The sequence below is a fragment of the Accipiter gentilis genome, chromosome 3, assembly GCF_929443795.1.
Source record: "Accipiter gentilis chromosome 3, bAccGen1.1, whole genome shotgun sequence".
NCBI classification, from domain to species: Eukaryota; Metazoa; Chordata; class Aves; order Accipitriformes; family Accipitridae; genus Astur; species Astur gentilis.
In genome coordinates, this window is record NC_064882.1 from 49,079,611 (window position 1) to 49,103,804 (window position 24,194).

General features: G+C 49.2%; 1 long non-coding RNA gene across 13 annotated transcripts in view; it reads left to right on the plus strand.

The window, feature by feature from the left end:
* The first annotated feature begins 6,520 nt into the window (after nt 1-6,520).
* The window catches only part of LOC126052088 (uncharacterized), a 64,543-nt gene continuing 46,869 nt past the window's right edge, over nt 6,521-24,194 (plus strand). For 8 of the 13 annotated variants that reach the window (XR_007509944.1, XR_007509937.1, XR_007509948.1 and 5 more), the window contains exon 1: nt 9,193-15,017. This is a non-coding gene — a long non-coding RNA (uncharacterized LOC126052088). The other 5 variants (XR_007509943.1, XR_007509942.1, XR_007509945.1 and 2 more) reach the window with 5 other exon arrangements.

Here is a 24,194-nt window from a genome sequence, read left to right on the forward strand (position 1 = left end):
AGAAAAAGTCAGGGAAAACCAATGGTTATGAAATACATGTCAGAGTTTCTGAATAATGAGAGATTAAATAGATTCTGATTCCTTAGCTTCTGAAAGAAATGGCTTCTAAAAGACATGGGGATAGGTGACAGAACCACTTAAGGTTGTGAATGTTGTTGAGAAAGCAAAAAGAAATGCTTATTCATATTTCCCTTAACAAAAGAGGTAGGAGACATTGAATAAAATTATCTGGGCAGCATTTTAAAACAAAAAAATAAAGCATTTTCTCATACAGGGCAAAATTAGAGTTCATAGGCAGAGGATGGTGTAGAGGCCAAAAACTTGGCCTTGACACTTGAATGTGTTCCAAATGGTTTTGGAATTACTTCATGAAATGAGACTCCATCAGTGGCTGTTAAACTGAAAGACGCAGATAAAACCTTTGTCCTAGAAAAGTTCCTAATCTGGAGAGGTTCCAGTGGAGTTATCACCTGTATGTGCTCAGTTCTTACATTCCTGCTGTCAGCATCTCCTCCCGACTGCTGCCGGAAGCACCATACTGGGCAGACAGGGCCATAATCTGACCCAGCTCCCGCGAGCTAATTCATGATGATAAGCAATAGGCTCAGAGTATTATTTGCCAACTGTTATCAAGATTCTTAAGATATGGGATGAATATAATTTATAACATGCAAGGAGTTATAAAAATATACAACTGCTTTCAGGGGGCTAGTGTTTTTGTTTTGTGGATAGTGAGAGTAAAAGCACAGCATGAGGGGAAAAAAAAAAAAAAAAAAGGCAACAAAACCCCAAACCCAAAGACTGTCCATAGAGATTATATTTTAAGGCTTATTAGAATTAGAAGCTGAATGTATGACACTGAATGAGAAAAGGGCAATAGGTGGGGGATGTGCCAGGTCTCCAGGTGTACTATAGAAGCTAAGTCTAGTAGAAGGATTGGGATATGCCCCCTCTGGTCTTCAAGCATATAAGGAGATGATGCAAAGAGGAGGAGAATAAACCCCATTTTTCCCAGTGAACAGGCCAAGACACAGTGATGTTTGGATAAAAGCTTTGTAATAATGAAACACTGCAAATATATTACCTGCGGAGACTATGGCATCTCTCTTATTGGAGGTCAGAGAAGTGGTAGTGATATCTAACACGAGTAAGAAAGGACTTATTTGGAGAAGTTGGGAGTGAGGAAATACAAAGTTTGGTTTTAGATGTAAGGCACTCAAATCATTTTCAAAGAGGAAATGTTAGGGCCTGAGAATTTGGTTTCAGCAAACCTGAAGTAGTTTGGTTCATCTGTGAATCATCAGCATTAATTTACTTTAGTCCACAGAATCTGTTTGCATATGAGATCACACAGAGATCATGGAAAAATCAAAAAGAGAATTGAGGCCAGAGACCCATGGAGATGCATCACATGAAAGAAGAAGATAATTTCTGGAAAGACATCCCCAGAAAGGCATATGGAAAAGGAGCAATTACATAGGAATTGATGATTCATCCAGGAAATGCAAGGTCAGATAATATGTCAAGGACAATGAAATGTGTCCAGTCTGTGTAAGAAGGATAAAGATGGAGCAGTGCTGTGAGCTTTAGCTAAGAAGAGACTTGGGTGAGAGCAATGACAGAAGCTGGAGCAGAAAAAGAACCTCAAGTAACAACAGCAAAAAATGCATGCATGGAAAAGCAATGAAAGAAATGGTGCGATAACTGCAGAGGTAGGTGGAGTGATGATAGCTTGGGGGATGGCATAGATTTAATTGAAGCTACAGTAGGTACCGAGAAGTTCTGTTAAGGAGATGGAAAATATGTCAACAGATGAGCTCAGTTCATTTAGGTGGCAAAACAAAATGTGTGAGATGCCATGATTGTTGTTACAGCTATTTCAATGGTCAAACAATGCAAAGAGCTATTAAAAATAGAGGACAATGATGGATAACAAAAATTAAGTGTAAACTATCTGTGAATAAAGTTTGAGTTAATGGTTGGTTGTTAAATACCCAAGTACCTCAGTTCCTTTGTGGCTTCTGTGACAGTTGTTTGGCTAGGTGATGGAAGCTCATCTACACACCCACGAAGGAGAAGAGAGACACAGTGACAGGCAGAAGAGCCCAGCTAATGCCCTGTCCTGGCTACTGCCCTCAGCCCGTCAAAGGCCCATTTTCCCCAAGCCTAAAGGACCACAGGGGCACAGTGTCAGACCAGGAAACCAAATTAGGGGCTTTGAGGAAGGGACCCCTCTGGGGGCTGCTGCCTGGGCTGTCCCCAGAGAGCCCTTGTCCAGGTGTGAAACCCGTGAAGACGAGTCAAACCTGGAGCACTTTTCCAACTGAAGGGGGGTTGCTCCCTGGGGGTGTGGGACACATTATGGATGCAGGGGAAGAGCAGCTTGAGATTGCACAAGGCTTATTACAGGATGTCCAGGGGAGGAACCAAGAGTGGGCAAAGGGATGGAGCTAGGTGACTTGGGAAGGAATGAGTGTGGGAAAACAGAGGAGTAAGGGGATAAAAAGAGCCGGTCCCATGTAAACAGTTCGCTGGTCAGTATGCTTGCCTGGCCAGGCCCTGCCCTGATCACCACAGTCTGTCCCATCTGCTTCTTCAATTCCCCCCCAGCTCTGTCCTGGGTGAGGGCTCTCTTCTCTGTGCACGTGTGTGAGGAGCCACACCACAGGTTGGAGGCCCCTGTGTCTGTGGTGCAGTGGCTGGAGCAAGTGCGAGTGAGCATGTGATCGTCAGCAAAGATCAAAACGGACCAGCTGGTGAATAGGTGAAATGACCTGGGAGCAAGGGGTTCTCTAAGGGCAAAACCACAGGAGGAGCTGGCTATTGGAGGGACGAGGGGAGTCCTGGCCAGGTGTGTGTGTGTATGATGGTCTGTACCAGCAACTGGAGTGGGGCCGCAGCCCTGGGGACTTGTATGTCCAGATGCCAGCAACTGGGGAGACTGGGATCCAGGAGCAGCTACTAGGCAGACTGAGTGTCTGAGCCCAGGTGCTGGAGGGATCCACATGGTATATATGGAGACAGATATGTGTGTATATATCTATCTGTACCTGTATCTTTATCTAGAACTCTATCTATATCTATAGCTATACCTATCTGTGTATTCCTGTTAGTGGAGAAGATCATAATACATAAAAGGGTAGCGCAGAAATTATTGTGTGGATCATGGTAGTACTATGGGCTGTAGGCAACAGTAATAGATTTGAATAGACTTTAATATCTATTTTACACTGAATACTTTAGGTTAACAGTCCATTCCATTGCCATGAAGCAACTCCCTATCCCTTTTCAAGGCCTGTGTGGGAACTTGCAGGCCCAGGGAAACTTCCTTTGACTCTTCCACTAGCATTGTCATAAAGGCTTTCCTTTCCATAGCTTTGGGTGTCATTCTCCTTGTATTAGTTTTGTGTACTTGGGTAAAGTAACAGGTTTTCCAGATGTTTCATGTTAAATCCACATTTGTTAAATGAAATGTGTGTTTTTCCTTGCCAGGAATATAGGCACACTGTTCTGCCAGCTCTGATACAGTCTACACAATCACCTTTACCCTCTGTATGTCTCAGAAAATATTTGCCTTCTCTTCTCCCTCTCCCTCTTTTTTCCTTTGCCTCTCCTCCCCTGCTCCCCACCTTTTCTCCCCTCTTCTACCCTTTCTAATGTGACAATAAGAAAGTCACAGCTTGTGTTCAAATACCAAACAAAGGACTTTGTTAGAATAAGGAATATACCCAGTAATAGTTTCCTGTCTACTATGGAGCTGTTACTTCCCTCTCTTCTGACAGTTTTTTAATCTTTTTTTTTTCTCTGCAGAATTATAGCTACCAGTGACCAGCCTATTGTTACCCAACGGAATGGAGACATGGCAATCCAAGCATCAATTTTATTACATGGGGAAAGGCGCCTTGCCAGGGTTGATAAGGCAAACTGCTTCTCCCATCAGAGTTCGTTGGAGTGTGTACAAGCAGGGAAGCCAAGCTTCAAAGGGGTGGCAGGGCAAACCAGCAGCTTTGCTAGAGCCTTTCCCATACCATTTGTGTTTTTTGTACGTTATTCCATGCTGTTGTGGCATCTTTCTCTATACTTACACAGCTTACTCTGTGAGGCATGGATTGGGGAGGCAAGCACTACATGTTTGTTTCTTTTACAAGCTTCATGAAATTTTGGCAGGGAAGCCATCAATTAGTCACTTGCTGGTCACGACCCCTGCCAGTGAGGATTGGTGTGCAAAGGACTCCCTGTTCATCCTCCCAGGGTGCTTTCTGCAGTGTAGGAGGGATGTAGTTACTTGGCTCCAAAGGGGTCCCCTTATGTCTCTCCAGAGGGATACAGCTTTTCCCCGACCTGGGACCTTGAATGTGCATTTAGGCACTGCAATGAAAGCAAAAGCAGGAATGAAACCCTCTGCCTGATCTCTGCTCTTTTGATTTCTTTTTAAGGTATACCTTCCACTCCTGAGTTATTAATGTTTTTTGAAATTCGTTTGGGTTTTTTTTCACATTCACCCTCAAGTTTGCCATATGTTAATCAGTGCCTAATGCTGCTGTTCTTTGGGGTTTGGATGCCTTAAATGCATCTAAAGGGTAGGAAAAGTAACAAGTAATTATTAACTGTTCAGTGTGGGTAATAGCTGCATACTCCTGCATTTACCCCATTATTTTTCCTTTCAAATACTGAGAATTCAGAGATTATTAAAATGGAATCACCTCCAGGATGGTGTTTTCTTGGTTTTCTTTCAAACCAAAAATACCTGAAGTCAGTAATAGTACAAACTCTTCCAATGCATTTATTCATGACTGGTGAAAATACTGTACAACACCCAAGAAACACAGCAGGGGAAGGCAACATATTAATACTTGCATAGAAGATAAACCTGTTATACATAATGTAGAAACCTCTTTCCCCTTTTCAAGGCACAGGCACAGGACTTAACTTAGGTTCGCAGTTGATTTGAAAAATCCAGACAACCAAAGCAGTCAAGGCTTTCTCTCCACCATGGACCAGATTCAAGACCAATTCTGTGTTCTGGGTGCCCATACATACCTTAACATGCTGTGCTATATCCAGCAATCTGTCTCTTTTTCCCTCTCACTTTCTGTCCAGTGTCCTCTCTCTCTTGTTCCTCTCTTGTTCTGTCCTGCTCCCCATCCCTATCCCATTCCCCATCACTATTTTGGTCTCTTGTTTTCTGGTTGTTTTTTTTTTTTTTTAAAAAAAAGTTCCCCGTGCCTGTTCTTTCACTCCCCCATTCCTCCATCCTGTGCCATGTCCCATTTTTGAGGCCATGGAAGTGACATCAGGAGTGTGACAGGTTGTCAGAAGCAGGTCCTCCAGCCCATTGTTGTTTATACCTTCTCCATCTTTGTCCCAATCTACACCTCTCTATATGTTACTCAATCCCTCTTCCCTGTTCTCTGGCCTACTTCTTCTCCCTCCATGTATCCCACTCCCTGTCCCCATCTTTATCCTTCCTTCCTTCTTCCTCTCCTTTTTCTCTGTCTGTCCTTTTGTCCCGCACCCTAACCCTATTTCTTCCTCCATCTAATTGTCCTTTCCACTGTATCTGTCTTCTCCCTTGTCTTACTTTTCTCCTTATAATCCTCTGTCCTACTCCCCATCCCTCTTTCTCCTTCTCTCACCCCTGCTCCCATCTTTCTCTCTCACCCCACCCTCCACCATGCCGGTCATTACCTTTCTGTCCTCACCTCTCTACCACTGTCCTGCTCACTGCCCCTCTTTTTCTCATTCTGTCCCAGCATCCTGCTCCCTGCCCCTCTTTCCCTCTGTTGCTCTGTCCTTCTCCCTGCCCCAATTTGTCCTGCTCCCTGTCCCATCGTTTCTCACTGTATCCCTCTGTCCTGCTCCCTGCCCCGTTTTATTTAATCCCTCTCTGTTGTGCTGTCCATCCCAGTTTTTTTCTCCATCCTGCTCCCTGCCCTGCTCTTTATCTGCCCTGCTCCCTCTCCCTCTTTCTGCCCCTCTTCCTTGGTCCCTGCTGCTTCAGTCCCTGCTGCTTCTTTCTCCATCTCTGTCCTACTCCCTTTTGTCTTCCCTCTTGCTGTGCCTCTGTCATTTTTCCTGTACCTGTCTTTCTCTCGTGTCCCATTCCCTGCCTCGTGCTTTCTCGCTACACCCCCCCTGTCCAGCCAGCTGCCGCTTTTTTCCTCTCTTCTAGTGTCCTGCTCCTCGTTTTTGGCAGCCTTTGCCTCTGCCCAGCAGCCCATCGCTCCAGGAGCCAGCCGACCGACCGTGCGTTCCCCGACGGACAGACGAGCGTGGCTCTGGGACCGACTGCCGAGGTGTCCGAGGGGCAGGGGGAGCGCCGGGGGGCGCCCCGAGCCCCGGAGCAGACTCGCTGGCAGGACTCGATAGGCGCGCGACTGACTGAATAGACGCTGGCCGGCCGGCCCCTTTGCCCTCCGGGCTGCGTTTGCGCTCCCTCTGCACGGGGCGAGGGGCTGTGAGGGAGCCCAGGGGAGGAGGAGGAGGTGAGGCGCTGGGGGGGGTCGGGCCGTGCCCCCCCTGTTCCTGCTGGGCTCCGGCTGCGGGCCGGGGCTGGAGGAGCCCCAGGTGCGGGCAGTGAGGCTGATGGCGACGCCCTCTCCCTGGCAAGGGGAGGGGCTGCCGGGAGAGGAGCGGCCGCCGGGAGCGCAGGCAGGAGCGGAGCTGAGCGGTGACCGGGCTGCGGCTGCCCCGAGGGAGAAAGTGAGCGGGGCCGGGCGCCCCTCGGTACCGCGAACGTCGGGGGCGGGGGTGGCCCGGGGGAGGTGGGGGCCGCCTGTGCCGAGGCCGGGGGGGAGCCTTGGGGGCTCACAGGGCGGCTGAGAGAACGTGCGCGCGGGGGGGGGCTGCGCAGTCGGCCGGCGGGACCCGGGGAAAGCCCCGAGGAGGACGGCGGGGTCCGTGTCGGACGCACGGAGCGCCAGCGGGGCCATGCTGTGGCGGAGCGGTGGCGACGAGTGCTGCCCGGAGCCGGAGCCCGGCAGGGGGAGCGCGCCGGAACTGCCCGGAGCGGCGCTGGGGGCTCGGCGGGAACTGCGGCTGCGCCGGCTTGGGGGGGGGGGGGGGGGGCCGGAAAGGGAAGCGGCGTCCCCTCGGGGTCGGGCAGCAGGGCAGGCTGTCTCCCGGGGCATGCTGGGAGCTGTAGTTTTCGCGGACTCGGTTGCTGGGCAGCAGCGTGGCTCGGGCGCGGCGTAGTCCTCGCGGCCCCCGGAGTCCGACCAGGTCAGACTCAGGAGCGTTGCCGGTTTCGCGTGGTTTTCCGCGGGCTTCCCGCTGCGCCCGCTCCCCGACCAGCCGTGCGGACGCGCATCCCTGGCGCATGCGCCGTGCTTCGCGTGGGGCAGCCCGGCGTTCGCGCGCCGGCTCTGAGCCCGTCGGCGCGCATGCGCGGTCCCCGGGAGCAGCGTGGCGGCGCGCAGGGCGCGGGTGTCGGCGGCAGCGCGCGAGCGTCGGGACTGCGGGTGAGGCGAGCGATCCCCTCCGGCGGGGGCGGCGGGTGCCTCCTGCCCGCTGGCCGCCCGGGGCCGGCGGGACGGGAAGCTGCGAAGCGGCCGCCGCGGCAGGCTCCCGGTCCGCCGGAGGCGAGCCGGGCCAGGGCAGCGCCGGGCAGGTCCCCGAGAGCCGACAGAAGGGAAGAGGGGACGGAGGCGGGCACCCCCCAGGCGCGGCCAGCGAGCGCCTCCCCGAGTCGCCGGAGCTCCCCCGGCCCCGCTCGGCCCGTGCGGCTGCCTCCAGCTGCAGCCCCTCCCTTGAAGCCTGTGCTGCAGCCGCAGGCAGCCCCCGAGCCCTGTCGTGAGGGCGGCAAGCTGGCCCTCCGGTGTTCTCGAGTCTCCCTTAACGCGGGTGCCGTTAGCAGCGGCGCGGGGAAGGAGCGGCGTCCGTCTGCGGAAGCCCTTGCGGACGGAGGGGCTCCGTCCAGGGCGGAGCTGCGGTAATAACGGTCGCTGCTGCCTCTTTCCCTCTGCCAGAGGCCACGCTGTGAGCGCGGTTCTCTCTAGTTCCCTCTTTGGTTTTCTTGTTTTCCGGGTGGTTGGGCCCGGCTACCCGCGGGGGCGCTTCGGCTGGGGGGTTTGGGGTGGGGTGGTCTGGCCGTGCCGCTGATGGCGGGGAAATAAAGCCTGAAATGGCAATCAAGAAGAGGTGCCCTGCCTGTGCTGGGGCTGCCCCACAGAGGCGTGTGGCCGGGCCCTCCGCAGGTCCCGAGCGCTCCCTGCAAATACGTGTGGGGCCCCGGGGGTGCAGGGCCGTGGGGTGGCGACGCTCGGCGTCGCCCGTGGGCGCTGCAGGGTCAGAAATGGAGAACAAGTTTTCTGTTCCTGGGGCTTGACAACAGGCTCACATGGCTGATGTGGGGGCTCGGAAACAGACCGAGCTGCCCGGCTTTGGGCCCAGAAACAGAGGTCCGGCCCTGCGTGTTTGGGCCTTGAGAACAGGCTCAGCAGCCGGGTTTTTTGGTTCCCAAATGGGCCCCGAGTCAGCTGGTGTGGGGGCCAAAAGCAGGAGCCGGCTTGGCTGGTTTTGCAGGTGGGTGGGAGGGTGTTGGGGGCTGCGGGGGGGAAGCGGGGGGCAGCGGGGGGCGGGCAGGGTGCGTGGACCCTCCCCAGAGATGGGGGTCTGGTTGTGTCGGACACCAAAGTTCGGGAGGCCAGCACGCAGTGGGCCGAACTCAACATCTGCGGTGGTCTGTGGGGGGAAAGGCGCTTTTCAGACCCCACGTGCCCTCTCAGACTCCAGCTCTTCTTTCTGTGCTGCTCAGAATAGTTGTGAAGTAATTAATCACCCAAACTAACGGATATTTACTTGGTGTGTAACTCTGATGTTTAATCCTAATGCTCCAGTTTTGACAGCAGTTGATATACAGCCTGATGGAAAGCCCAGACCGTTGCACGTAGCTGGAGCTTGTAAGGAGAAGCAGCTGAAATCAGCCAGAGGTTCAGTGTGGAGCTGGGGCTTCAACAAGCCAGAACTGTAGCAAGCAGGAGCTGGAACGAGATGGGGTGTCCACTGGCTGGAGCGTGCGTTAGCCAGAGGCAAAAGTACCTGCGGCTGTAACAAGCAGGAGGCGCGATTAGCTGGAGCATCTTTTCGCTGGAGCGTCTGTCGGCCAGACTGCGCTCCCAGCACAGCCGAAGAGCGGCCGGGTGCAGGCAGGGCTGTCCACAGCAAGCAGCTCCGAGCAGCGGGGGGGTGAGTTGTCCTTCTGCCAGCAGGGAGCCCGGCCTCTTCCCTCGGAGATGCAATCCACGCCACGCTCCTCTCTCTGCGTGGAGGGTCTCGCCCGGTCCATTCCCGCGGGCAGAAGCGAGGTGGGGGTCCCCCAGCTCTCCTGGGGCAGCCTCCCCTGCAAGGGGGCACGGGCGAGTTGTCGTTGTCCCCTCGGTACCGGGCAAAGGGGAGAGAAACCGGCCAGCAGGAGCTCCTGGGGTGCAGAGCCCTTCCAGCAGAATCCTCCCCTGTCTTTTCACTGTTGGCTGGGTGTGACAAGCAGGTTCGTTTCTTTGTCTCCTCTTCTCCCAGTGTCACCTTCCGCGTCACACAAAGAAAATCCTGCGTGGTCAATGCCGCTTGCTGCTCAGGTAATCGCACGTATCGGGCTGGGGGAGCGGAGAGAAACGCTTGCGAGTTTGAGGGCACTACAGATGCTCCATGTTAAACCCACAGAGAAGGCAAATTTGCTGCTAGTGCAGAAAAGCTGATGGAAAAATTGCTGTTAACAGATCGTGCCCTGTTCCTGAACTGGTCCCTTGATGTGTTTTTGTTTCATGCAAAAGAATGAAATTTCCTGTCTGGTAAATTCAGAGCTGCCTGTTAGCTTCTTCAGGGTCGAGTGTTTCTCTTCTCTCTGTTCATGCTGATTTTATGGGCAAGTTGGAAATAGCCTTTTACTTTTTTATGTATAACTGAATTTTTAGGAATATGTGGTGTCCCTGTAGTTCATTTTTGAGCACCTAGATGCCAGTAGAAATGTAATGAGTGAAACATGATGGGAACTGGTACTTTAAACTTGATTTTTATTTGTTGGGGTTTGTTTTTTTTTTTCTTCCCCATTAAGAGTGTTGATGGCATGTTGTCTCATGGCACAATCCCCATTCCGTTCAGCGGAGTCTTCAGTCTAGGACTTTTAAGTAAAAAAGTTTGTCCTTCCAAAAAGGGGCTAATCATTCCTAGGACCGAGGCATAGACTTGGAGAGTCACTTAAGTACGTGATCGGAATTAAAGCCAACTTTCAGTTGAAGTTGCTGCTGTTGGTCTTTGCTTTCATTGATTTCTCCACCACTCCCTCGTGGTTGGAAGCTCTGAATCGTAACGTTTTTCAGTCTCTAACACATTTCCACCCCCACCCCCCAAAAAAAGGAGAGGCAGTGTCTAGAAGTTAATTAGTTTCCTCACAAATGCGTGAGTACATAAAACTTGAGTTATGATGATTAAAACCATAAAAATGACACCAGTCTTGCAGATCTGGACTATTTCTGGACAGGCATTCATCACACACAAAAGTCGTCAGGGTACGGATCACTTGTGCTTCATGCTCTGACAAGACAAAATGCTGAGGCAGGGATGAGCTCTGAAAGAAGAAAAAAAAAAAAAGGAGGATACAGGGTCACAGTTTTGTTGTGTTGTTGTTTGTTTTTAGAGAGTGCAATATTGACTGGTGCCAGCCTGCAGAGCTCTTCTGCTGCCTGACCTCTCCTTCTCTTTCATGGCTGTAATTGTCGTTTGGATAATTGTAGAAGAGCAGTTAAGTTACTTGCCTCTGTGAATGTGCTGGTAATACCAGGAAGGCAAATGCTTGAACCAGTAGTGAATAACTTAGCTACAGGTAGAATTTCTGAAGGAAGAACAGCAGCAGCAACAGGAAGCAAATAGCAAGTGACCAAAAACTTGCGTGTGTCAAACGCATCAAAGCTTTATTGCCGAATGTTGTTTGGCAATATGTTCCAAATGGCATTTTTTGGTAAACGTAAATATTCAGGAAGTTCAGGGTTGCGTGTGGCAAAACGTGTCCCTCTGCGTCCGCGTCCTGCTACGTAAATAGCATGGGTCGATGGCAAGTCCAGTGGCAGGGCTGCCGTTCCCTACTCTCGATGTTGTCTTAGTAGTGTTGCAGCATTTAGACCTTAATGGACGGGCTGAGGAATGGAAGGAGAATGCCTGTTTTCTGTAAGGGCTCAGAATGCCAACCCTTTTCTCTGCCTGCTGCTCCCTTGTGCGTGAGATGAAGTTGTTTTATTTTTCTCCCTTGTTCCTGGTCTAAATATTTCTGGAGCTGTTGCTGCTGTGGGTTTGCAATTGGTGTTACTGCGTTTTTGTAGCATTCTAGCGATGGGTCGTTTCTGCTGTGGCGAAGCGTCGAGATACGGTTTTCGGTGTAAAGTGTCAGAAACTACATTCACTGAAACCGGTAACTCGCGGTGCAGGTGAAACCAATCTGGTGCGTGCAGCTGTGCTCGCAGGGATGCTCGGTGGCTCCTCATCAAAATGGCAGGCTGTGTGCGTGGACGTCCATAGGGTTGCTCTCTGGGTCCGAGAGAGTTAACGTATTTTTGCTGTTGGAAGGTGGAATGGAGCGTGTGCCTGTTAAATCTCAGGGCGGTCAAAAGCTAGGAGGGACCCTGAGCGGGTTTGGTGGCACAGCTGCAGTTTTAAAAGATCTTGCCTGTTTGGAGCAATGGACTGGAAAAAATGACTCCTTTTTTGCAACAAGGCAGTTCACAAGGACAGATGTGTCGCTGTGCTCTTTAGCAAAAATACTCAACTTGGGACGTATAGGTTTGATGGAGCCTTGGCTGTACTAAAGCTTGAGAAAATATATGTAGATCTCTGGGTGTGTCACCTGCGTGTATCTAGGAAAGTGAGTTCTAGTGAAAGTAAAGTTGCCAATGAGTCAAAAAAGAAAGGAGAAAAAAAAAAGTACAGTTGTCTGAAAGATGCAAAAGCTCTAGTGGCCTGTGTCAACAGCTGTACCGAAAATGACGCAAAAATACTTTTTCCTCCGCTCAGTCATACTGTCTTCACAAACCTTCACAAACAAAAAGGCAGCTTTGGCTTCCTACCCAGCTTTGTGCTAATGTTTTTTTTCTTCTCTCAGCTGGATGTCAGCTGGCACCGATTCGTCGTGGTTGCCCTTTCTTCTGCCGTGAAGGTACGAGACAGATGGAAAGATTCCATAGTGGCCTGCAAGTACAAGGTACGCCTACAATGTGTGTCTGCATTTTTCCAAAGGTACTTGCAGTATGGACTTTAACATTGAGTGTGTGCCAACTCTCCTTCTACTTTTTTTACCTTAAATATTTTAACACAAATACTAAAAATAAGTTCTGTTCCGGAGCATGTTACACCTATACAAAGCTTAGTTCCCTCAGTTTATTTTCTCTTCCTGAAAGCATAATCATCTGTTTCTGAGTGCTTGCTAGTAAATGATACTGTGAAAATAATTTTGTACTAAAAGAAGGAAGAAACTGTTCATAAGAGTTCAGGTGTTCAGAAGAAACAGACTTTGTTTTCATGATAAAAGCTTTATGCTTTTACAGTCAATGAGTTTTTTAAAATATCTTATACTAGTACTCAAAAATGTTACGGGGATAATTAGCATCTGTACTAAAAGCAACCAAGGTCAAAGAAGAGACAGGGGACAAAACAGGACAAACGGGCGTTGCATCTGTGTGTTTCCCAGGCTTTCCCAGGAAGCATTAGCAGCCTTGTGACTAGTGACAGTGAGCCCTGAGGTGTTTTTGATGAGTTACTGCTTCAGGAATGTATTTTTTCCTTTAACCTACAGTGTGTAATTTTGACTTCAGTTAGAAAGAGATTTTCCAAAATGGAAGTCTTTCTCACTCAAAGAAATTTTGTTTTATGAACTTCCCATCAGAGTGGATCTTCAGAGGTGATTGACTTGACAGTAGAAGTCATCAGTAACGAGACTTTTCACTCTCTTTAAAAAAAAATAAAAGGAAGAAAAAAAAAAAGTCCAAAGACCCAAGCACAGCCCATCTTCCTAAAGTTGATGGCATCACTGGTCTTTGGCTTCTCAGTTGTAACAGTCGAGATAACATGAAAACGTGTTACTCTGCCTGCTTCAGTACCGCCAAAAGCATTAGGAAATCCACCAGTGCTTTTTGGTAGTCTGAGGTATTGCAGCACTGGGGATTTTACAAACTGACTTGCATTGTTTAAACTGTAACTGCCAAATAGCTGTAGTATATGATGTGTTAGGTGTATGTAAGCAGTTAGGTATTTTTCTAAACGTTTAAAAAGAGAGGCAACTGAATGTTATGGGGTTTTTTTCCTGTTGTTTTGACAGAGTGCTCTGAAGTACTTTCTTTCTGTCTGGCTTTCAATGGTGCATTTCCCTGGCAGTTCAGTAGCGCCTCTCTTGGGCAGCTCAGCTGGCCAGGTGTCCCTCCACATTACGCAACATGCACAAAACCCCCTAGTCCCATTATAACTGTGTACTTTGGAGAGGGATAATTTAACGGTACGAATTCAGAGCTGTGCAAGTTAAGGTAATGGGAAAGGGAAATCAAATACTTTTACAGTATAAGTATTTTCATTGGATGTATATAAACATGGGCACACTTTTTCAGTGTGAATTACTGAGATTTATTCTTTATTTATCATTTTGCTCTTTGAAGTTTTCTACTTCACTTTCAGCTTTATTCACCAAACAAGCAAGATGCAAAGCAGCAGCAGCAGCGCAAGGGCTGTAGCTGTTGTGGTGGATCCGTAAGTGTAGATTCTGATTGTGTACGACCTCGTCCCACAGCCTCCCAGGGTTATCTCCCTGCAGCAGTGCTGTAAGGGAGGAGACGTTTTCCAACAGGGGCAAGAGTGTTTATTTGTATGCTAAGAAGGTGTTCAAAATGGTATTGATTAGCCTAAATGCTGATTTTAAGTGTTCAAATCGCTCTTAACTTTTAGAGGAGGTGGTGTATTTCGAGCTGACCTTTTTTACCTGGAATCCTCCTTTAGCTCAGCGACTCTTCTTGTGCACCCCCAGCCTCTGCTGGCAGGGCGGTATGAGAAGCTGGAAGGTCCTTGACTTAGTATAAACACTGCTTAGCAACAACTATGGCATCGGTGTGTTGTCAACATTATTCTCATCCTAAATCCAAAATGGCCCTGTACCAGCTACTCAGAAGAAAATTAACTTTATTCCAGCCGAAACCAGGACAACCCCAAACCCCCTGATTCTGGGTCTGCAATGGAAAAAAACAAACGACTTTGGGACTCCTGGGAAAGCCAAATCCACCTGGATTTGTGCAGCTGGAAAGCAAAAACCCCACCCCATTTTCATGCATAAACCACAACCAAAAGATCACCCCTTTTTATGTTGTGGAAAAGCACTGAAACACACCCCAAACTGAGTATTTTGAAAGAGCAAAAAACTCCCCAGTTTGGGGAAGATTGGGGGTGAAGCACAGGCAGTTTGAGGGGCGTTGCTGGGGGTCCTCCCGGCGTGGATGATCTGGTGTGGATGCTCTGTTGCGGGTTATCCCAGCTGAGTTACCTGCTGTGGATCATCCTGGGTGGACTCCCTGGGGTAGGTCATACCCACCCGTGTCCCCCCATGCACCTTTGTACCCTCACCTACCCTCTCCCGGGCGTGTGTTTCTCCCCCATATGCCCCCCGCTGCTCCAGCCCGCCCCCTTCACCCATGTGAGTTTCTAACCCACGCGAGTTGTTTCCCCCTGCATCCCCTGCTCTCCTATCTCCTGCCTCCCCCCCTCCCCGCTTCCTTTCCCTCCTCCATATTCCACACCACCACCCCCATCATCCATCAGGCTCCAGACCCCTGGTGTGCTGCCTGCACCCTGTTCTCTGTCATTTTTTTTCCTTCTTTTCCTTACAAGTTGTTGTTGTTGTTTCTTTTTAATGATGATTAAACTGTTTTCATTTCAAGCCACGAGTTTTCTCACTTTTGCCCTTCCGATTGTCTCCCCGTCCCGCTGGGGGCGGGGGAGCGAGTGAGCGGTCGCGTGGGCCTTCGTTGCTGGCTGGCGTTAAACCACGACACGAGGTGAGTTGCAAGCCCTGCCTGGCTAATGCTGGAGGCGCTCTGTGTTCCTCCTGCCATCTCACCGGGCCGTCCTTGTTCTTCATCGCCGCTTTATAGCGAGCGCCTCTCGCTCTGTAAGCGGCAGTACTGGGGCCGTGTTGCAGGCGGCAAAGGGCAATTATGACGCTTGCTGGCAGGAGCGGCAAGGAGTGCAGAGCCACGCTCCTGTAGGGAGCAAAGATGGAACCTCGAGGGCTCTGTGGTCCTCTGCTGAGGACATCTAATATCCCGACAGGCCTCTCTGCTTTCCCTGCCTCAACGTCTAATTATGTTGCACACCGGAGGGCAGGATGGTTAAGTAACACCGTGCAGCGCCTCTTTGATAAGAGACAAGCCCCGCGCAAGGAGCCTTGCGTGCGTGCAGGATTAGGAGAGCAGCGTTCTGATAGCACGGAGGTGCCCACCCCGACCGAGCCCCAGGGTCGCCGGGGTATTGCTCGCTTGCAGGTGGGCCGCTCGCATCTGGTGCGCTGGGCCGCGGCCTTTCCTGCCGAACAGGGCTGCCCCTCTGGCACGAAGCAGCTTTGGGTCTCTTGTGGCCTGCCTTCAGGCTGTCACCTGAACCAGGCATTATTTTTTGTTGTAAATCTCTCGCCAGCGTCTGCTGACTGGCTGCTGTCGCTCCCGCAACCCTGATGCCACATGCAGAGGGATACAGCAGTCCCTGGGGCTTGCTCTAGGGGACACCCCCCCCCCCCCCCGCCCCCCCGCAGGTTCCCTGTGCTGCTTCTCCTCTCCAGATAATGGGGTGGGGGGGCAGGGACAGAAGCGGCCGCCCGAATTGTCTGTTCCTTGCACTTGACTGCTGTAAACGCTCCAGCTGCTCGGGTGCCTTTTGGAAGGGAGGCGATGAAGAGGCCTGCCCGGGATGCGAGTGGGGAAAGGGCAGGGCGACGTCAGCCCTGTGCCCCCAGTAAGGAGTTGCCGCCTGCGGCTGGTCTCTACTGGGCTGAGCTGTCAGTCGTCCCTCACGCAGCTGACGCTCAGAAGAGGATCGTTGCGGGGGTGCGGATTCTGCTGCCCCGTGGCCGAAGGTGGGAACTGGCGTTGGGGAGGCGCGCATGCGCGGTGGCGTGTGCCGGTGGGCTCCTGCTGTTGACGGGTAACCGAGATGCGGTAAGGCATCGCGATAGGCGTGTATTGCACGGCGTTCGACTCTGTTGCCTGGCAACTGGAGCACATTACGGCAGCTCGGGATCCGCGCATACGCACTACGCTTAGTACGTCGCACGCCGATGTTGCCTGGCAACCAAAGCTCGACACGACGCCTTGGTAATCGCGCATGCGTGGTGTCGCGGTTTACGGCGCTCCTCCTGTCGCCTAGCAACCAGAACGAGTTCGGCGACGGCTCATGCGCCCTGCGGCTTGTACGGCGCTCGCCGCTGTTGCCTGGCAACCAAAGTGCGACCGGAGACTCGGTAACTACGCACGCGCGGCAACGTTACTGGTGTTACCTAGCAACCAGAATGCGTTACGGCAGCTGGGAATCCGCGCATGCGCGCTGCTCCTTTTACGGAGCTCTACGCTGTTGTCTGGCAACTAGTGCGCGACACGGCGCCTTGGTCAGTGCGCATGCGCCGCGTCGCAGTTTACGGCGCTCCTGCGGTCGCCTAGCAACCACAAAGTTATGTCAGCTCGGCAACTGCGCATGCGCGCTACGCTTTGTACGGCGCTCGACGCTGTTGCCTAGCAACGACAATGCGTTACGGCACTTCTGCATCGGCGCATGCGCACTGCGCCTTGTACGGCGCCGCCGCTGTTGCCTGGCAACTAGAACGCGTTACGGCAGCTCGACATCCGCGCATGCGCGTCGGCATTCCTGGTGTTACCTAGCAACCAGTATGCCTTACGGCAGCTGGGAATCTGCGCATGTGTGCTGCACCTTGTACGACGCTCGCCGCTGTTGCCTGGCAACCAGTGCGCGACACGGCGCCTTGGTCAGTGCGCATGCGCCGCGTCGCGGTTTACGGCGCTCCTGCTGTCGCCTAGCAACCAAAAGTAGAAACGTCGCTCGGCAACCGCGCATGCGCGCTGCGCTATGTACGTTAGTCGATCATGTTGCCTGGCAACCAGAATGCGTAAACGGCAGTTGTGCATCCGCGCATGCACGCTGCGCCTTGTACGGCGCTCGCCGCTATTCCGTAGCAACCACAGCGCGACACAACGCCTCGGTCACTGCGCATGCACGTCGGCATTCCTGGTGTTGCCTAGCAACCGGAATGCGTTACGGCACTTCTGCATCCGGGCATGCCCGCAGCGCCTTGTACGGTGCTCGCCGATATTGCCTGCCAACAAGAACGCGTTACGGCGGCTCGGCATCGCGCATGCGCGCTGCGCCTTGTACAACGCGAGCGGCTGTTGCCTGGCAACCAAAGCGCAATACGGCGCCTCGGTAACTGCGCATGCGTGGTAGCGTTCCTGCAGTTGCCTAGCAACCAAAACGCGTTACGGCAGCTTGACATAAGCGCATCCGCGCTGCGCATTGTACGGCACTCGCCGCTGTCGCCTGGCAACCAGCACGCGTTACGGCAGCTTGGCATACGTGCATACGCGCTGCGCCTTTTACGGCGCTCGCCGCTCTTCCATGGCAACCAGAGCGCGACATGGCGCCTTGGTCACTGCGCATTCACGGCGTCGCGGTTTACGGCGCTGCTGCTGTCGCCTAGCAACGACAACGGGTTACGTCAACTCGGCAACCGCGCATGCGCGCTTCGCCTTGAACGGCGCTCGCCCCTGTCGCCTGGCAACCAGAACGCGTTACGGCAGCTTGACATCCGCGCATGCGCGCTGCGCATTATACGGCACTCGCCGCTGTCGCCTGGCAACCAGCACGCGTTACGGCAGCTTGTCATATGCGCATGCGCGCTGCGCCCTGTACGGCGCTCGCAGCTTTTGGCTGCCAACCAAAGCGCGACACGGCGCCTCGTTAACTGCGCACGCGCGGCAACGTTCCTGGTGTTGCCTAGCAACCACAATTCGCTACGGCAGTTCTCCATGTGCGCATGCGCGCTGCGCATTGTACGGCGCTCGCCACTCTTGCCTGGCAACCAGAGCACGACACGGCGCCTTGGTCACTGCGCATGTGCGGCGTCGCGGTTTACGGCGCTCCTGCTGTCGCCTAGCAACGAGAAGGAGTTACGTCACCTCGGCAAGCGCGCATGCGCGCTTCACCTTGTATGGCGCTCGACCCTGTTGCCTGGCAACCAGAACGCGTTACGGCAGCTAGACAGCCGCGCATGCGCGCAACGCATTGTACGGCGCTCGCCGCTGTTGCCTAGCAACAAAAGTGCGACATGACGCCTCAGTAACGGCGCATGCGCGGAGTCGCAGTTTACGGCGTTTCTGCTGTCGCCTAGCAACCAGAACGCGTTATGGCAGCTCGGTGACCGCGCATGCGCGCTGCGCCTTCTACGGCGCTCGCCGCTGTTGCCTAGCAACCACAACGCGTTACGTCAGCTCGGCTTTATTTAGTGAATAATAATGTGTCGTTCTCAGAGTAGCTGTTTGCATTTCACCATGATGCAGATGCTTTTTATAGCAGTTGTGTTGGCACATGTCTTAGAATTCGGTTAATCCTCTCCTGAACTCATTTAAACTTTTGGCTTCAACTGCATCACTGACAGTGTGTTTCACAATAGAAAAATTATTTCCTTTAAAAAAAGGGGGGTTGGGGGGAGAAGAAGAAGGGGTGGAGGAAGTGGGGATAAAAAAATCTGCTGTCTGCCAGTGCTGTGGGCTGCTCACTCATTTTTGTGTAGAACTCCTGGGGTTTTTGTTGTTGTTGTTTTTCTGCCTTAGCCTATTAGCCTCTCCTCTGCACCTTTGGTAATTTCCTGAAGTTTGTCTGTAGTTTCCTACATTAGCAGGGAAATGTATCTATTTTACTTTACAGAGCTTTGATGGTTTTTTAAATTGTACAAGTAATTTAAATCTTGGAACAAATGTCTTTGCTTATTGATTTTTGTGAGTAGCTGCAAAATCTTATTTATTAGTTGCCCCTTTTAAAATTAAAGTAAAAATGAATGCTATGCAAGAAACACGTTGCAAGTAACTGTTAGGGTCTTACTACTGCTCACTGTTGAGAGATCGTGGGCAGTGCAGAGAATTTGTGTTAAAAGTTATGGGCATTTGTCAAGATAGTTTTCCAGGTCTGAGGCGTGCTGAAATATCTCTTTCCTATGATGGTGTGTTTAGTTTCATTGACTTCAGTGGAACACACAGGATACATTGACTTAAACTAGCTGAGAATCTGATGATAAGGTTTTATACTCTACCTAACATAGTGTTGTGATGAATTGTCCTCTGAACTCAAAATTATGTTTGATGATCTTAACAGGAGGCCGGATCTTTGATCTGGAAATTATGCTGATAGTGACGTTACAGAATCCAGGCTTGTAACTTCACTGGTTTCTTGCAGCCCCTCAAGTTCATGAAGGACAATAAAGACCCATTCTTTTTTGTTCTTGTGCTATAATCAGTGATGGAAGTATGACATTGTCAGTTGTAAGAAGTGGCTTAACTGCTGTTGGAGTCTGCTTTTATGCCTGAAAAACCTGTTGATTTACATGGGTTTGCACAGCTTATGCTAATGATATGGCTGGAATGAGACAGAATCTTGTGTAGTCTGCAAGGGCTGTATGTAGTCCTGGTTTATAGCTGGATGGGAGGGATTGGTTCAAGTTACTTCTTATTTGCCCTATTTAATATCTTAAATAGGAGTCAACAGGGTGATTGGAACGGTTTCATTTTTACAAGAGGACATTTATAAATCGGTTTTTATCCTGTGTTAGAATTAAGATATGTATTTACTGGAGACAAGGAGTCTAGCCTGAACACTGAGACACCTCCGTCTTGGGCACACTATTAGAACTTTTTTAAAATTTTCAAATCATAACAGTCTGTCAGTTTATGCTTGTTGAGTCTGAGACATTACATGATGCCCTTTGAACAGGTAAATATTGCTAGTACTTGATACTTGGTTTGTAGACTATACCTTTTGTATGCTCTGAAATTGCATATAAATAACTTCTGTTGTTTCCCTTTCATTTATAAAAGCTCTGTTCATCAAACCATATAAGCACAGACCTAAATTCAGTGTTAAACATCCCGAATTGCTCTAAACTATTGTGTTGCTGTAAACTGTTTTGGCTGATAAACCTAAGCGGTCAGCTTGGTATTCCTCCATGTATATGTGATTAAGATGCAATAGCTCAGAACAACTTACCAGGCAACTGCATGCTCCAGCTGCAGAGGGGGCACAAAGCAGCTGGCCCGTTCCTTGTAACCAGTGGGAAAGTACAGATTCTCCTGTGACCTTGGTCACTCTTGTCTATAACATATTAGATAAGAGTATTTTGATACTCCTCTCGCAGTGGGAGAAACACTGCTTGTGTCTGTGCAGTGTGTGAAAATCACTTTACCAAGATGCTTTTATTTCTAAAACCCTTGGGAAAAAAACTCAAAACAAAGCGGAATTTTAAAACTTCTTTAATCCAAGGCAGACTTCAGGATTCTCATTCTTACAAAGTATTTTACAATTGTGTAACCTTGTAGACTGCACGGAGAATGAGGATCTTGCATGTGACATATTCAAAAGTTTCATTTTTGGTGTTCTACGCGCTTCTACTGATCGCAGTGCCTTTGTTTCCTAAGGGCAACTGGCAACAGACAATGTGTATGGGTTTCAAGGCCCTGTGGAACAAAGAAGGTAGTTTGCCAGTGTTCTTACTGCTGTTGCAGACATTGTTTCAGTGGATTGAAAGTGGCACGTTCCAAGTACCTTTTCCTACCATTACTGCGTTTTTTTTTTTTTAATCCAGAAGAATGTTTCTATACTTCCCTTCCCTATAGGTGCATGTTGATTTACATTGCATGCTATTGCAGTGTTCTTAGTCTACCAGTTACAGATTACTCCTTTCAGTTCTTGTGCATTTATGAATGTGTATCTACCTATACACCTACTAAACTCACATTTATTCAGACATGATATGCGACTGCTACGGAAGTCAGCTATTGTGCTAGTTATGGTGTTTGCCCCGTCAGTTGTTTTACTATCTAATAAGTACCTGATGACAGAGAAGGGGAGTGTCAGAAAATAGACAAGTCAGGCTTTATATTAGAGATGGTTTTCATAAGATTTAAGAGAACGCAGTTTTGGCATAAGGATTTACATACCGCTCCCGGTGTTCTGTTGGGCTAACGTTTTGCAAGAAGCTGAGGTGTTTAACTTTCAAAAGCTGTTTATGTAAATTGGCTTACCTATGAGTACTCTCCTTCAGCTGTGTGTAATGAAGAAATAAATGTGTGCATATCTAGACATGTGCATATGCATATAAAATTGCAAGTGCACAGCTGGGGATGATGCTTGTGTTTGATAAGGGTAGAAATACGGAAAGGGACAGCAGTGGGGAAAGAAGAACCTTTAAAGATAGTCTAGCGTTGCTCTCATTCTAGAGGTGAATGATCAACTTTCTGTACCATTCTTGACAAATGCTTGCCTAATTTATTCTTAAAAATTTCCTGTAATTATTACTACTGTTGCAAAGATTGCTACATACTCTAAGTTTTTCAAGTTGTAATTTAAGCCCCATGATTCCATGTAACTGTGTGCAGTGGATGTACACAAAAGTTCTTCCTTATAGCTATCTTTTAGAGTTTAAACATTGTTATTTCTCTTCAGTATTGCCCTTTCCAGGTTAAGCGGCTGTTTTTCAATTTACACTTTGAAGTCCGACTTTTGTACATCATTGAGCACCTTCTTGGACTTACTGTAGACTCTCGCCAGTTATACTACACCCTTCTTGAAAAGCAGTACATCATCTGGAGGGTTCAGCAGCTAATCCGTGCAAATGTAGCGCTGCAGAAATAATGCTTGGACGTACTAACTCCAGTGTGATGTGTGACGAGGAATCACTGGGCCTTTTGATTAGCAAGAAACGGTACATAAGAACTAGGTGACAGAAATAGGACATGAAGCTGGCTCACCGGCCTTCAAGCTTACAGTGCAGCTCCGTGGGCTTTGGCTGGCTAAAGAAGAGCATGAGGCACAGGAGAGAACTGCTGCTGGATCTTAGTGAAGGACGGTAAAGTCATTTGGAGAGAGGTTTTCAAAGCCAGGAATTCAAGTCGGGTGCCCGATTCCAGATTGCCTGTGAAATCACGGTGTACTGCCCTCGCTTGTCTAACTTTGTGTTGTATATTGTCTAGCAGCTTTTCTTTCAAAGTTAACGAAGCTACACTTGTGTGATAGGTGATGTAATGATCTCATAATAATAGGCAAAATCCAAGTCACAGAAAATGGCAGCATTTGAAAGAGAGCCCTGATAAGTTGCTAGTGCCTTATACCACTGCCACTTACCAGGCCTTCCATGTTAGAGCTGTCTTAATCATTGATGCTGTTTCCTCAGACTTGGAGCTGTAATATCTGCTTCTTGTTTTAGGGTATGTTATGAAGTTGCTGATGGTACTGCCTTGGACCTTTGGCTAAGAAGAAGAGCAAATAATTTGTGGATTATCCGTATAAGCAGCAGCCAAACATCATTCTCTTGGAATCAATAGGGAAGAAAGCTGCTGCACCGGTTTGTCTGGGTTCCCTCCTACCGAAGGTCTTTCTCACATTTATTGATCCTTTTATATTTTCCAGCTTGTTCAGGGTCCTTTGATGACCAGAGCGAACTGTCATGTCTTTGAAAAGTGCTTGTAACTGTGAAAAGAGGTTTGTTGACTTCCTCACATGATAAGTAGACATTGAAGAAATTGCATGTTGCTCATCTCTTAAGTCAGAGACAGGAATTGGATAGATACCGTGTTACTAGAAAATAAAATACAACTGGGCCCCTTGAGACAGAAATGTAGTGATGAAATCATGTAATATATTATCACAGAGACATAGTGACTGTTTTCTCAACTAACAAACAGATCCTAGGCAGAAAAAATGTTTGTTCCAGGTAATTCTGGTCAGTCTCCCAAGGCGGTGGATCTGCTTTGCAAATGAGAGAAAGTGGACCTAAATATTGAAACAGGAAGGGCTATTTTTCTTCCCCAGTTCAAAATGGGCACGGCAGAGCCTCTATAGTTTTCAAATTGGTAGCAGCTCCTTCGCCTGCTTGTTAGCAGACAGAGCAGAACCTGTACTTTCTCCTGTATGGCTCTTGAAAGGAACTTGGTTGAACTCGTTTGCTTGTTGGAAAAAGAAGTGGGATGTTGGATCAAGTGCAACTGTAGCAAATACTGACCTTCCTGAAACTATTTAGAGTTTTCATGTGTTGATACTCATTAGAAAAAAAACAAAACTTGAAAAAAATCCTATAAGGTTTAAGCTATAAGATTGTTTTCGGGGGGGGGGGGGGGGGGGAAGGAAAACTAAATGGAAGATAGTTTTAGAGAAAGTAACTTTCATAGCACTTTGAGGTAACATAGCTGTCTGTAAACAGGATGTTTAAGGAAAAGATACTTGGTCTGTTTATGATTCTTTCTGTGGCCTTCTAACTGAAAAGTCTGACTGTGTGAACCCTGGTTATCTGTGTTACGGAAAACTGATGTGCTTTGCAAGCTGAGATTCTTCTGAAACAGAGGAAAGTAGGAGAGACATGGTCTTGTGGTTTGGGTTACTATCATGTAATTTACACAGACTGTGTAACAGCGAAATCTTTTTGTGATTTAAAAACTTCATTTAACTGCATAAAGGATGAATGTGCCCCATGAATAGTTTCTCGTGTTCATGCACATTGCCAGTGATTTACCACTGAGAGAAGTCCTAGCAATTGTAAACAACTAGATAATTCATCAGAACATCACACATATAAAAATTATTTGAGATATATTTATCACAGCTAGTCTAGTGCATTAACTTTTTATCTGTGGAGCTCTTCCGTAATAATCTCCTTCTCATTTTATGGGATAGACAATGAAAGAATTTCTTGAAATATCTAAAAGAAAACATTGGATGACAAAAGGGGAGAGACAGAATGGGTTTGGAGGTGTCGATGCAGTATTACAGATTGTGTTGCCATTCATAGAGGAGAAGACTACTTTGGTTTTGATACCAAAAGATTTCTCTTCCACATCTGTAAGCTACACTAATTATTTTACGCTTAGAAGCTTAAAAGATCCTGAGAAGGTAATTTCAACCTCTTAATA